Source organism: Amblyomma americanum, chromosome 1, assembly GCF_052857255.1.
Source record: "Amblyomma americanum isolate KBUSLIRL-KWMA chromosome 1, ASM5285725v1, whole genome shotgun sequence".
In the NCBI taxonomy this organism is placed as follows: Eukaryota; Metazoa; Arthropoda; class Arachnida; order Ixodida; family Ixodidae; genus Amblyomma; species Amblyomma americanum.
In genome coordinates this window covers 64,261,147-64,277,047 of record NC_135497.1, presented here as the reverse complement: position 1 = coordinate 64,277,047, position 15,901 = coordinate 64,261,147, and the positions used below count along the sequence as shown (strand labels likewise).

At 46.5% G+C, this 15,901-nt stretch overlaps 1 protein-coding gene across 11 annotated transcripts in view; it reads right to left on the bottom strand.

Moving 5' to 3' along the window:
• LOC144112913 (uncharacterized) overlaps positions 1-15,901 on the bottom strand; it is a 194,258-nt gene that overhangs the window by 104,658 nt on the left and 73,699 nt on the right. For 10 of the 11 annotated variants that reach the window (XR_013310548.1, XR_013310545.1, XR_013310542.1 and 7 more), the window contains one exon: positions 495-920. The gene's annotated coding sequence lies outside the window, so the exon portion shown is untranslated. The remainder of the gene's footprint in view (positions 1-494; positions 921-15,901) is intronic. The other variant, XR_013310543.1, reaches the window with a different exon arrangement.

Sequence of the window (15,901 nt, the reverse complement as noted above, 5' to 3'; positions counted from 1 at the left end):
ATGGAAGGCGGTGGCGGTGCCAGGCCTTACCTTCGGCAACGCAGTCATCTGTTTATCCTCCGTGACTCGCCAAGGTTTGGAGACGCGGCAGAGAGGTGGGACGAATGGCGAAGCTCCCGAACTTCGCTTATATCATCCTTTATGGCGCCAAATGATTCGCAATCTTTTTCAATTTTAGATAGTCTGCTTCTTTTTTCACCTAGCGCTTTGTCATTTTGGGTTAACGTGCTGCGAATTGTTTTCATTTCGGCCAGCAAAGATGCCTGTCCAGATTGAAGTTCATTCAAAGCTTCCATTATGTCGGAAGAATCTTGCGGAGCAGCACCGCGGGTGTTGGGACCGGGGTTTAATTCAACATCACCCGCCAAAATCAGCAGTTGGCGGATGACACCGAGGCATTCAAAGGCAGTCGCGACACAACACTGAGGGCTCGGCAGCACTAGCAATGCCGCATAACGGGTACGCCGCGCAAATAATGAGTGTTCATAGTTTACCTAGATGACAAAAAGGCGACGCAGGTGAGCGTACGTGGACATCGTTGCAGTGCTGCCGAGCCCATTAAGCGCATTCGGCGTTGGTGCTGTCCTTAAGTAGTGTGGACGCTGCGGTGACGTAGACATGCTGGCTATCATCGTTGGGGGGAGGTTGGGTGGGTAGAGTGGCACATGCGCTGTACTCAGACAGGAACCAAAGCTGGCGTTTGGGCAGTATTCCAAGGTAGGCCTACTTGAGGGAGGGCGTAGATGGCACTGGGTCGATCCTAGTGATCCAGCCGACTAGGGTCCGGCCGGGATGCACAACCAGGCGTTGTTGCTCCACGGATGATATGGCGATGGTACCGGCAGGAGGGTGTTGCCGATGGCCCAGCTCGCGTCAGCACAAGCACCAGCCGGCGGACTGAAAGGCACGAGCGCCAGCACCTGCACGACAAAAAGGCGACGCAGGTGAGCGTACGTGGACATCGTTGCAGTGCTGCCGAGCCCATTCGGCACCTACATCGCCGAAACAATAACAAAAAACACCTTTACAGACAGGCTGACTGCTGGAAACGCTACAAAGGCTGGAAATGCTACAAAGCATGCGATAAGGATTATCAGTTGATGTCTAAAAAATGGTGTCATTGCATGGCATCAATTTTTTGGGAAGGAAGCATTCGAGTATTTTTTTATTTATTTACACACACTGCTGTCTCTTCTTTTAGAGGCGTAACAGGGGTGGGCTACACAGCTTTTGATTACAACAATGTCAATAACATAGTTAGGCAGTTCTTTTTGAAATTGATTATTTAGCAATGCACGCAGCTCACCGTCCAAGTTATTCTATAATTTAACATTCTGTGGACCTTGATATGCCGGCCTGTTGACATTGCAGATCTGCAAGCTTGAGCAATTTTTGGAAGCCACCCAAGACAAACACATTAGGTAAAAAACTGTGAAGCGTAGTAGTGATGTCATTGTTAAAGAGTGCGGGAAGACAGGACACATGAAAGGAAGACATGCAACACAACCACTGAAGCAAATGGATCATTACCAACTCGCCCAAACAGAAACTTTAATTTAGAGGTGATATGTTCACTTTTTCAAGAACTGGTGAGCGGTTTGAGCAGCTTTACATCGTACCAGTCTTTTTAGTTTTCATTTACCCACTGCAGTATGTTTTTTCACATTCACACTGCTCTGATATAATAACTACCAGCCCTTCTGACATGTATGATCCTGACAAAAGTCAACGAAATTTGGGTGCGCAGAAAAACCCATATACATGCGCCATAACCCATAGCAACATTTCCAAGGCAATCATGAGGGAACATGCACGCTCCATTCACTGGCATAATGCCAGGCAATTGGTACACAAGGCACCAGCACACCAATGAAGTTTTTCCTACACAGCCACATTCTGCAAACCTTTGAGGCTGACAAAACAGAAGATAGCAGTGCAGCACAAGATCAAGACTGTGACTAAAGATTTCTGGATGATAGGATTTAACAAAAGTGGCCATGGAATACTCTGTGTCAAACAAGCACATAGTTAACATACAACAGAGGAGAACCGTACACTGGTGAGTTGTTGGTATACCATGGCAACAGCAGCACCACAAGACAATGGCACAGGATCAGCACAGCCCCCTAGTTCTTCTGTCAATATCTTTTGGTGCTTCTACCGCAGATTGAATATTCTATAATCAGTACTTCTCATGATAACTTGGTATCTTGCAAATACTTTAAAAAATCTATATTTAGAATGAACTTAAACACTTGTACCCATTCTTGTATTACTCATAACATGCTTCAAGTTTTTTTTTTTTTCTGGAAAGGGGGGGGGGGGGGGGGGAGGCGAGATGCTGGCAGAAAACTTCAAACATGTTTGCTACGTCCTTTTGCATACATTCCTCCCAGATATTTTTGGGGACACTGTTATCTGTTCTTATAAGCAAACACAGGTTTTTTTGTAATGCTCCTTTTCTTATTCTCAATTTTACAACCCTGCTGGGGGCACGTTGTTTGACCCCTCGTTGACCTTACGAAAAAGAAAAAAAAGATGTCTCGGGGAAACTACCCGTGGAATCTCCCACGCATGCTCCCCTATGTCGGACCGTGAGACGCGACCAACGATGGACAAGATGACGAAAGGAAGTGGGCAGAAGCGCATTCCCGAGGACGAAGTAGCAACAGACCTCCGTATCCTCCTTGCCCATTCCTACAGGGCTCAGCGTGCTATGTGCGGCGACTCTTCCGATCTGTGAATCGTGTGGTGAAAGCGGCGGAGCCTCAGTGTATTTAACGAGTGTCCTGAGTACGAACGATCGCTCTGGGCCCTGACGACAAGGCTCACCCAGTTGCTCGACGCTATCAACTTTTAATTCTTGACTGTTTGCTCTTTGTTTCCTTCTAAATTATGTAATCAAGTTTCTTGAAAAGTGCCAGTAAACCCGTTTGTTTTTCGTTTTCCCAAGCTTGAAGTTCCATATTTCTTCAACCCGAAGGCTCGGACCCGTTACCCAACGGAGCCCGGGTTCGAGTGAACCCCTGTGCCACGACACTATGACTGATTTACTTTTCACTGTTCAGACATTTTTTAAAAGTTTAACATAGTCTCAGCAGATACTTTCTTGTTACATAGTACTCAGTACCATAAGTAACTGTTTTCATGAAAAGTATTTTCAACAAATCTGTTTTGCACTCATGTGCCCAAACTTTGACCTACAGCAGATAGATCTGAGAAAAACGCACCAAGACTTAACTGCTACTCAATGTTATTTCACAATATCAGCATACGGTGATGCCAAGTTCAGCAATACATAGTACCACAACTTGTTTGGCAGACTTCGCTACAAATGTATTATGCTGTCTTGCCATGCTGTTGCCAAATACAAGACATGTTAACCTGTTGTCATTATGAGCAGGCAGTGGTGGTGAACAACACTTACAGTAAGAAAAAAAGAGAGAGAAGAGGCTATCAAATACAGATGCTTTGCTGAAGCATGTTGATGACCTCTGTTAACACTAGTTATGTCAAACTAAACTGGTAGCCGCGTTCACACTCATTTGAGGTGCTGAATCGAGCTGGACTGGTCAGAAATGTGCTTATGGAGTGTCTTTATACGGTTATGAAGGCATCAACTGTACAGCAATTGTAAACGTTGTCACTGTCATTTCGGCTCAGGAGGGCTAATATTTTAGTGTGAAAGTACTACTTCATGAGGTCTAACTGGCTTACAGAGTTAGTGTGAAGCTTGACCTTGAGGATGACCTTGGCAAACATAATAAAATAAATATTGCCGGGACTGGGATTCGAACCCGCGGAGGCGCGAGCAGATCAATTTCGCTGGCCTGTGCACGAGAGCACCATGCTGCTGCCGCAGACGACCCCGGTTCGCGTTAAACTGCAACACACGCTCGCGCTGTGCATTGCATGTCGTCGTCTTCCATCAACAACTACTCTAGAACTAGTCTCGTCGCCAGAACTGCCGACGACCTAGCAAAGCAAAACCATGAGACAACCAGGCTAAACACGTGCTTTCACACATATACTCGGTTTAACTACGTTAAAACCCTACCATTCTCCCCCTCCCTTGTGCGGTACCCGTTTACTATACAGGGTCACAGTGGCTGAGCTCGCACACTGCGCTCAGTATTTCAAAGAAAATTAACTGTGTGAACTCGCTTAATTGAACAGGTCAGGCCTGAAGTGATCAATTTCGAATCGCGTCACACGGAGGTACTATCGGCAGGCAAAATTTACGAGGTGGGAGTGTACGGGGAAGAAGAAGAAGATTGGTTTTTGGGGAAAAGAAATGGCGCAGTATCTGTCTCGCATCTTGTCGGACAACTGAACCGTGCCGTAAGGGAAGGGGTAAAGGAGGGACTGAGAGAAGAAAGGAAGAAAGATGTGCCGTAGTGTACGGCTCCGGAATAATTTCGACCACCAAGGGATGTTTAACGTGTACTCACATCGCACAGCACACGGGCGCCTTTGCGTTTGGCTTCCATCGATAACGCGGCCGCCGCAGTCGGGTTCGAACCCGGGAACTCCGGCACAGTAGCCAAGCGCCACGTAAGCCAATCGCTCGAAGTGTCTGAACGAGGGGACTTGCATTCGCCACACGCTGGTAGCATTTTTAAAGCACTAGGTCGCGAGGAAGCCCCACAATAACTTTTCTGCCCCGAGAACACGCACCCCAATAACTTTTGCTGCTGGTGGTACATACATTTACGCGGTATGAACTCGACCCTGTCCGGTAGGATTACGCAGCAGTAAAAGCCTCCGAAAAGAAAAGTGACCATATGGTACCTCAACTGCTGTTTTCCCAAAAATTAGTACAGTACTGACGAAGGCCGTGTAGGTAGCCGCGCAGCACGGAGAGCTCGCCTGAACTTGCTCCAACGTGTCATACTTGAACACTGCAGCATAACTTTTTGCTTGCGCTTAAAAATGCACTTAGTGTTACAACAAACGCAAGAACAGCCCCAATCCAGCCACAGATACAAACGACCCGCGGCACGAAGGTTGATGCTGATGTCGATGGGCAGGCCGTCCCAGGCAGATGGCGCTACAACGCTACCTACGAAATGAACTTTTTCTGCAACTGATACAAAATGCGCTGGAAACATGGCTCAGAATTATTAAGAAATGACACCACAATAGCACCATAAAAACAATGAAAGCTGACAGCAAAAATAACGAAAGTACAGATTTTAGACAAAACTGCAAACCGTAAAATCAAAACCGAAACTCTGCAAAGAATGCACTCGGAGGGCAACTTCAACTTTTTTTTTGTGATCGAAGCGCGTTGACCTACAGCTGCACCAACTTGAGTCTCAATTTTGATGCGTGAAAATGTTATTCCTAAAACCGGCATCATTTTTTTTCCTGTCCGAGTCGCGACAGCGCCTGCATCACGGCAGCGGCAGATCTGCCAGGCAAAAGTATTTCAAGCAGAAATTTACAAGCTACATATGTATACCGTAGGTCTAGATACTCTTTCTTGAATCAAATGCTCTCTCGTAACCGAAACAAGATTGGTTTCGGTTCCATAGCGTGTACTGCCATCAGACAGTACACGGGCCTCTAGCATTAACGCCTCCATCGAAATGCGACAGCCGCCGCGGGATCGAACCCGCGTCTTTCGGGTCAGGAGCCGAGCACAATAACCACAGCAGCGGCTGAACGGAGGTGCTAGCATTCATGGCGGTACATGGAAGATATGGCGAAGCTATTATAATTGTGCAGTCTCAACCCCTTTTCTCGATGCGTCATATCTCGTTTCACAATTGGACGGGCAAAGCTTGCAGGCTGAGATAAGCCGCGTTTACAAGAATACAGCAGTGCCGCACCGCATATTTCGCGGACGCGACACGCCACTATTCACATATGTACTATCGGGCACAAAAGTTTGCGGGACGAGAGTTCTTGGAAAAACGTTTATTGCAGCTCCACTTCGCTAGTAAGTCGCCAGACAGTGTATGAAGTATACTAAAGAGTGCTTGGCTAAGGTGGCCTAGCTTGGCCATTGTCTGGGCCCTTGGCAAGTTTCGACTTTATCATAATGGTTGTCCTTTTGACGTGGTCACCAACCACCATGCCCTATGTTGGCTTTCTTCGCTAAAAGATCCCTCCGGTTGCCTGCCATGGCTCGATGGGCTCTCCATCTACAAGAATATAGCATACGTGCCGTATATCGCTCGGGCTGCAAGCACCATGATGCTGATGCCTTGTCCCGCTCCCCACTACTGGCCGAGCTTGCCAGCCTCTCTGCCCTCGAATCCGCTGTGCCTTCGCTCAACACATGCGACTTGACTTCTGAGCAGCGTAAAAATCACTGGATTGCCTCTCTTCTTGACTTTCTCTCTGCCCCATCTACGGCACCTGCATACCGCACGTGTAAAATTTGTAAATTGTAGGGTTTAACATCCAAAAACAACCCGCCAGCTACAAGGGTCGCCTTAGTGGAGGGCTCCGGATTAATTTCAAGCACGTAAAGAAGACTGAAGAGACATACACTTAATGCAATGTGACCATGCTGCCTCCAGAACTTTTGCATTGGCTGTCAGAAGCAAAAGGCGAAGGGCTATCCCGAACTATTTCCTGCGTAGTTAGTGTCTCATGGTGTCAGAAGCTTCAAACCATTTAGGTAAAGAGAACTAATTGATCAACAACTCAGAGAGAGACTAACACCATTCTTGCTTCAGGTTGTTGATCAATTCGACCTCACCATGACATCTGCTAGGCATCCTGGTTAGCTTAAATGTAGAGTGACTGCCCAAGCAAGCAGTGGTCCCTGGTTTTATCCCAAGACTAAGACGAATTTTCCTCCAGCTGCAAAGCTTCTGAGAAAGCTGTCTAGCTTTGCTCTGCAACCCTATAACTGCGATCAAGTTGAAACTCACGAGTAATTGCTGCCTAATTGAAATGCACTTCGCCTCTAGTGTTTCCCTTAAACACTTTGGACTACATTGTGAATGTGCATTTTAAGAGCATCTTCCATTCCCCAATATTATCCTTGCCCTAAAACAGTTAGCAATCTGAAACTCAAAACAAAACAAGAGGCTCCATGCTGACACTGTCAACAGGAATTTTCTATTCAGTCTTTAAGAATATATGCATGCTATTGTAACGATATTTTTGATACAGCACTGTGTACACAGACTTAGGACACAAATAAATCGCACTCTCACTTTACAGTTCCATTCAGTGCCTCTCACGATGAACCTTCATGTCTACTCTTTGGTTATAAAAGCGTTTTTGCTGCAGTGCTGCCTGCATTACCTACCCCTTTCCAGTTTCCTATTCTTCTTTTGCCAAGGCTGTGGAGTCTGATAGCACCTGTTTCAGTTAATAGGTATATTTAGCAGGCTAGTAGCTGCAGTCCACAGAGTGTTTGAAGTTACTTTCCTTGCAATGGAATAAAATATAGCAGGAAGCTTTTAGATAACTGGATTCTTATGCTGCAAACCTGTTGGACCTAACATGTGCTTTCTGGCAGTTTCTCAGTGTCATCTTTCTGCATTTTTGAAGTACACTGAAACTTAGGATTAGAGACAATGTTAGATAATGCTTTGTGCAACATGCACGGAAGCAACTTCACATTTTTTTGCCGTGGCTGCAATACTAACAGGATGACTTAGAGCTTGAACTAACACATGCAGGCGTTTGAGTTTAGGTCCCCTGTTGGGCTCTCTAGAAAGTATATGCTTGCTGTATGAAGTCGAGGGTTGGACGGAAACCTGTCTGGTCGGGGCTGTACGTGGAGAAGGCAGAACACCGGGCAAAATAAAATGAACTCCTAAATGATGTTCCAGCTCCCACACGAGAGCCTTGTTCACAAACAGGTGCAGATGTGTAAGGCTGGCTATTTAAGCTTGAAAATGTGCCCTAGGCAGCAGGCGTATGCACTAGAAAGTGCCCCGTCAGTGCGATTAAGAGTGTGTTCGGTTGTCTGAATGATTAAGGAGTCTAGGCATAGACGGCTCTAGAGGTTCTTTTCTGTTTTTAAAATGCGTGCATTGCTTCAATCTACATCATGCTGCTGGCTTTCAGAATGTTCGGCGAGTGCATTTGACGACGCTTTCTTGTTTGCAACATCATGCTGGTTTTGTTTCAACCTTTTAACAAAGTTTCCACTTTCCCCCACATACACATGGTTACAGTCTCTGCACGGTATAGTGTACACTATGCCCGGAAAATTTTCTTTCGGCAGGCAGTATTTTACGTTGACGAGGGCTTGCCGCAACTTTTTTGCCGGCACGTGTGACACCTCAGAGTCATAAGATCGCAAGATGCGTGCCAAGGCTTCGTTGATCCCGGGCATGTATGGCACAGGTGCACATTTTTTGGCGGCTGGGCTACTGTCAGATCGTGGGGGTTGCAGCAGTTTGCGTTCCACAGCGTTGACGAAAGGCAACGGGCAGCCACATTCGGAGAGGTCCTTGCGAACACTTCGATGGTCGGCTTTCACATCCTCTGGCTCTGTGCAGATCCGGTATGCTCGATGAAAAAGCGAGGCAACCACTGATCTTTTGTGAGAGGCTGGGGGAAGGGAGTGAAAGTGAAGATAGCAGCCAGTATGAGTGCTCTCCCTGTACACTTTGAATGAGAGCATGGATTGGCTTCGTTTCACTAAGACATCCAAAAACGGAAGCTGTCCATCCTCTTCCTTTTCGACTGTCAACTGGATGACTCTTTCGATGCTGTTAAGATGTGCTGCAAAATAAAGTAAAACATCCTTGTTGATAATAGCAAAGCAATCATCAATGTACCGCACAAAAATCTTTGGCTGTGGGCTGAATGAATCTAGTGTGCGGCTTTCCAGCTATTCCATTGTTAGGTTTGCAGCGGTAACAGAAACTGAAGCACCCATGGCTGCGCCGTGAACCTGTTTGTAAAACACCTGGTCGAAAGTAAAATATGTGCTACTCAGGCAGAAACGCAGGAGTCGCCTGAGATCTGGCACATCGATTGGCGACCTGCCAGGCGAAGTAGCATCAGATTCCAGGGCCGCCGCGCAAACCTCGACTGCTAAGTCAGTTGGAACACTCGTGAAGAGCGACTTGACATCAAAAGAGACCATCATGTCACAGTCCTCAAGATGCACGTTTTGAACTTTTTATATAAAGTCAGCAGAATGAGGCACATTGGTGGGGGTTCTTCCAATGAGCAGAGCCAGTATGCGGTGCAGGAAGCCGGAGAGCTTGTAGAGGGGTGAATGGGTAAAATCTGCGATAGGCCTCATTGGAACATCAATTTTGTGTACCTTAGGAAGGCCATAGTACGCCGGTGCTGAGTCATTGTGACATAGTAGAGCTAAGTAGAGAGACTTATGTTGGGGTGGCAGAAAGCGAAAGACGTCCGACAGAAGCTTTTGCAACTGTGTCTGTATCTTTGGCATTGGATCCTCCTTGAGACACGTAAGTGCTCCGGTCATTCAGCAGGGCCAGCATTTTGGCACAGTAGTAGACCTTGTCGAGAACAGTGGCATTTCCTTTGTCAGCTGGTAGAATGACCAAACCGGCATTAGCGTGGAGTTGCTTGATGGCATTGCACTGAACTGAAGAGTGTCGAGGAGGCCTGAAGCGTTTCCAGCCTCGAAACGCCGAGTGCACGAGTACGTGCTTCTTCGTGGCGGGAAGGTTCCACCTTGCTGATTGCGTTCTCCACCGTGCATACAATATTTTCTGCGGTCTGGGGCCAGTGCCACATTGAAGTTTAGGCCCAGGTTGAGTGCAGACATTTGAGCAGGATCAGGCTTATAAGCGGACAGGTTGTGGACTGTTGACAAAGTGACGTTGGTGCGTGCAGGCCTATCCTGATGTGTGAGCCTGTTGAGTTTGTTTTCGTGGGACTGTTCTGCTCTGGCAGCAGATAATTTGGCCTGAAAATTGGCATGTAGCTGCACGCTTGGGAATACTGCCGAGTACTGGTGCTCTAGCCGGCACCGTGCAAAGAAAGCTTTGGTTTCTAGTTTCCTAATCGTTTGTTTGCAATCCAAAATTCTTGCCTGTAGTAGAAGTCGTTCAGCCTTGGCGACAATGCTGTAGCCGAAACTTGCTGCAACGGGCCTGTTGAGGCGGAGGGGCCGAGGAATGAGGCCAAGTGTCTTGCATGTCATGTTGAAGGTCAAGTGCCCTTTGAATGATGCCACTCGAGTAGTCACGGAAGTAAATCGACAGATTTCGGTGATTGCTCTTTGGCCATACGACCGGCGTAAGTTGATGAAGTCGAGGGTTAGACAGAAACCCGTCTGGTTCGGGGTATACATGAAGGCAGAACACCGACCAAAATAAAATGAACTCTTAAATGGCGTTTCGGCTCCCACACGGGAGCCTTGTTCACAAACAGGTACAGACGTGAAAGGCTGGCTATTTAAGCTTAAAAATGTGCCCTAGGCAGCGGGCGTATGCACTAGGAAGTGCCCCGTCAGTGCGATTAAGAGTGTGTTTGGTTGTCTGAATCCTTAAGGATTGTAGATATAGACGGCTCTGGAGATTCTTTTCTGTTTTCAAAATGCACGCGTTGCTCAATCTATATGATGCTGCTTGCTTTAAGAATTTTTGGCGAGTGCATTTGACGAAGCTTTCTTGTTTGCAACATCATACTGGTGTTGTTTCAACCTTTCAACTAAGTTTCCACTTTCACCCACATGCACATGGTTTTACAGTCTGCACGATATACTGTACACTACGCCCGATTTTTTTTTTTTGGTGCAGACAACAGCTCTATACGTGGCTTGAAAAGTGATGATATTCTAGAGTTTCATTTTTATTCATTATTCTCAGCAATCACTGTCTGCAACTCTCTACTAACATTCATCACATCATCTAGTACAGAAGCATCATTCCATAAAAGGTTTAAAAAAGTGTGTACTTTTTAATTACCTTCATTTGCCATGCCAATGAACCCTGTATTTATTGTGTATGGCTTTTATTGCTTGAGTGCTTTTGTATAGTATTGTGTTCTCTTTTTGCCATGTTCCTTAATGAGTTTGTAAAATTGAGCATGCTTAATCAAATTTTTTGTTGTGATTGTTAATTCCTGCTGCACCTGTTTTCCGATATGTAGTTGCTATCTACCATATGTTTAATATGCGTCATATATACAATTAACAACAGGAGGTCCCCCGACAGTTTCTACTTGGGGCCTCCTCCTCTACTAATTTACCTCATAACTGCACAAGTTTTTGAATAAACAATAATGTATGTCAAACAAAACTTTGCAGAGGTTATTTGTCATCTGTATGCCGTCTTGCTCACATACTGTTAGGTTCACACCACCTGCTAAGCTAGACCGCATGCTGGAGGTCAGATTTTGAGTTAACGGGATTGGTATATTATTCCAAGATGTTAATTAGGCCAAGGTATTTGGTCCTTATGACATTCCTCCAGTGTAATTCACAAATTGTGTATGATTCACCTACTTTGCTAAAAGCTTTGCAAACTGTTCACATCACCTTTACAAGAAAGTGTTGTAATCACTTCGATAGGTACAGAGTTAATCATATTACTTTAAGAACAAGCAAGAAATTTATGTATAGCAGTGCTTTTTATCTCAGGCCTTGGATTAAGCATGTGAATTACATTTGGAACGAGGCAGCCATCAGTTCCGGGTTTATTACAGTAGAGATTCGGTCATTTGCAAAGTGATTTCAGAATACAGCTGATAGTCAACTCTGACCAATACTTGAGTATGGATGTGTTTGTTGGGGCTTGCATACATGGCCACTTATAAGTAAATTGAAAAAATTCACAACAGTGTTGCTTGATTTCCACCGGGAAATTAAAGACTAACTCAGAATGACAGAGCAAACGCAAACTGTAATAGAAACAGCAGCAGAACGACCACGGGAAAAATCTTGGATAAAAATCTTTCTACAATATTTACTTGCTAAAACTGCTGTAGACTGTGAGAAATATACTCAACCAACAACTTAATTACATATTGAAGCATTTAAAGGTAAAAGAGCTTTCCTTAAAGGATGATGTTTTCCATTCTTCTGTTTTTTACCTATCCTAGAGTAGAACAGCTTAGTGTCAAGTACTGTTCATACATTATCCAATGGTGCTTTCTTCCATGGTTTGAATGAGTAGACTATTTTCTTTTTCAACATTTTTAACTCCTTGCTGTAATGTCCTATGGGGTGGTGCAAGTAACTCTAAAAAAAAAAAATTGATGTTCAGAGAAGTAGCCACCTTTTTTTTTATTCTGAGGACACTAGATAAACTCCAAGCCATCAAAGGGGGGCTCACTACACAACATCAAAAGAGTCATTATGCATTGGAGAAAAGGAGCAAGCACATAAACCAAGCATGGAAAGCAGGTCTCTAAGTGAGAGAAGCATGCACTTTCAGAAGCACTATCACCTATGTTTAAGACCTACCAGATCACAGATTGCAGAAGATATGTGGATGCCACATCGAGCTCAGATTAGACACATAGCAGTGGACGCAATATTAATAATGACTACTGTTTAAACTCTGAACAGTTTAGTTAGGGGAGGTTGTGCTTAGTGGGATTTTTCCATTCCTGTGTCCAATGTTAAGATAAGACAGCAAGTATATGCCATCATGAAACTGTTTGCAACAGCGTCTAAAGGAAATGATCTTACAGCCCAATGCAATGTTCTAGGTTACCTGACAGTTCGTCACTTCAGCTACTTTATTTCAGTTTCGCCAAATCAATCATGCGACAACGTCACCCGTAACCGCGCGCAGCTTTCAGGAGAGGTGTGAGATGGATATGAACGTTTGACGATTCAGCAATTTGAAAAAAATGTGCCACAACCCATGACGAAAAATGGGCAAAATGAGTATGGACTGTCGTGACAATTTTTGCAGTAAACCACGAAAATATACGCTGAAAACCTACATCATACAAAAACCACTCCGGCAGGGACATTACAGCAGCCCCGCTAAGAGAAAAGACTCAACAAAGCGACGATTACGCAGAAAAATCACCGACAATGAAACAAAAGTGCCAGCAGGAATGTTGGCTTGCTTATTGTGAAAGGCCAGGAATTTTACACACTGCCCATGACACTCACCTATTCTCACAAATGCAGGCCAGGTTAGCGTTACTACAATACAACTTGGGCCTGCCAGATGCGGGGCGTCTTCAGCGCATGTTTCCAACAGCAGGCAACAGCTGCACAACATTGCATTTGTCGGGAACGGCCGTGGGCGACACTGAACTTGGCTGTAGCGTCTGTTTTGGCAACATTGCACTTGTTGGGAACGGGCATGGGCAACATTGGGCTTGTCTGCAGCGAACAAGGGCAGGCGACCTTGATGTGAATCGGTTTACTACTGTTAGTGCGCGGTGCCTTCGTGTGTGCTGAAGTCCGTTAGCGACTAATTTGAACTGCCGATCCGCTCCTAAAGGAGTAGGGGTGCGGATGTGCGTGCAACAATTCGTGTGTGAGCGCTGCGACGCGATGAGTTAGGAGTAAGATTGTCAGAAGTGAGTGAACGACACCCCCTTTTTCCCGCCACCACCCTTTTTGCCATAAGGCAACGTGGCCAGACGAAGGAGACCACTGAGGAAGACTCTGCGATCAAGGAGTAGGTCCAGTGTACGACATGCAAATCGTGGCTCGTTTTGGAGGACAAGCCCTACGACACCGTACACGAAGCTCGGGAAGACCCTGCTTTCAAGTGCCACCAATGCATAAGGATGAACGCTTTGCGGGATGAGCTCACTACCTAAGCGGCTAAAGAGAAGGAAAACTGGAAGCTGGAGATCGCCAACATCAAGGCGCGGTTGGACGCCGAACTCACCGCGATTGAGGTGGAAAGAAACGGCCTAAAGGCGGAGCTTGAGGCGGAGAGAAGAAAGAGGACTGCTGTGGAAGAACAAGTAGTTGAACTAAGGCAGACACTGAGCGAGCTGTGTTCGGGGACAACTCGTGTGCGGCAGCCAGCCGCTGTCGAACCAATGGCCGGGGAGTCGGTGGGCACCCTAAAGGAGCAAATGCCAGGACAGCCTGCACCAGAGCCATGCAGAAGTGGAAAAGAGAACACAAGTGGAAGTGAAGAGGAGGAGGCCAGGAGCTTAGCTGATACTACCCAACCTGTCACAGGAGGAAGTACCCAAACAACAGCAAAGTATATCCAGCAGCCGCGCCACCAAACACCTAAAGTACGAGGCTCAGAGTATAGACACCAAAAAAAAGGGGAGAAACATGGGAGCCCACATGGACAGGAAAGGAAAGACCAAAGTGTTTTCCTATACGGGGATCACAACGCCTACCGTATGAAGCCCGCTATACTACAGGCTTCAATGTGGCACAAGAGAGTACACATCAGGACAGAGGCAGACGCAACCCTCCAAGAGGCCTGTGAGGCCCTCAATGATGCAACGGATGTCTGGCAGGCGCAGGAGGCCCTGGTGGTACTACATGCTGGGATAAATGATGCAAGAAAGGAGGATTGGCCAGCGGAGGATGCCTTTCAGAAAGTGAAAGGCCACCTGGATACGTGGTTGCAGCGGGCTCCACAGCACCGCTTCATAGTATACGGTCTCCCCCAGACGGCGACCACCCTTACTGGGCTTTCAGTGTGGAATGAAGGAATGAAAAACGCATGCAAGGACCTTGGATCTAGATGGTGTGACGGATAGAATGGGCAGACTGCTTCTGGACTGGTCCCAAAGACAAGACTTATAGTGGTTGTAAATACCACAGACAAGTGTAGGGGGAAGACAACTTGGACTATGCACAAGAAGACCAGCAGCATAGACTACTGCTTAATAGCACATGCCTTTCTACCTCAGCTTCAAGAGATGGTGATAGATGAAGAAGGCTCCCAAAGCATTGGAAGCGACCACAACAGCTTTGTGCTGTCATTTGGAAGGGAGGGTCATACACATGTTGACAGGGCACACCCAGAACATTGAAATGATTTGACGACAGAAATTGACGACATTGTGGCATGCTGGAGAGCGAGGCGGAGGGTGTAGATGTGCAATCATATGAAGACTTTGAACTCTGGGTAAAAAAGGCAATAACTGCAGTAAAAGCTAGCCGGCCAATCCAGAAGTACTCCAGAAGACATAGACCTAAAGCATGGTGGGACAAAGAGGTGTCCAATGCCCTAAAGCAACGTAAAGTCGCTTGTAGAGAGCTTCGACATGCTACACTGCAGGGCACACCTGAAATAATAAATAGGCTGTGGGAGGCATACATTGAAGCGAAAAAGCATATGGCCGCTTTGGTACAACAGAAGATGCTGGCAGTTAACAGAAAGCTCCTCCATGAAATCAAATCAGCTGGCAGAGATGGCCCAGCGAAATTCTGGCGATATATCCAGACACTTCAGCCTGTGGCTAAAGCTGACACAGTGACCCTGCGAGAACCAACCACAGGGGAGGAGTACGTGGAAGCAGCCTGCCTGGGCTACATTGAAACACATATGGCCCACCAGTTCCAATCCCTGATAGGCCAGGATAGTGCAGCACTACCACCCGCAAGCCCACCTGCCGGATCGGGATGTGACACAGTCACAGAGGGGGAGCTGAAGCGAGCACTGCGACACATGGCGGGAAGCTCGGCAGCAGGGCTGGATGGCATACCACCGTTACTAATAAAAAAGATGGAAAAAAGAACACGGGAACAGCTCAGGGACGCCTTGAACGATGTAATGACCACAGGCACTGCTCCACCAGGGTGGCGGTGCTCAAGGATACGGCTGGTACTAAAGAGAGGAGGAGACAAGGCCCTCTTGAAAAGCTATAGACCCACTGCGGTAACATCTGCTTTGTATCGCTTCTTTTGCCACATTCTGCAAGCTCGCATACAGAGATGGGCGGAAGGTGCTCAAATTCTGGGCGAACTGCAAAATGGCTTTCGACCCAATTGCCGACTGGAAGACAACCTTTTCGTTGTGACATCTTCAATTGAGATCGCCACCAAAGA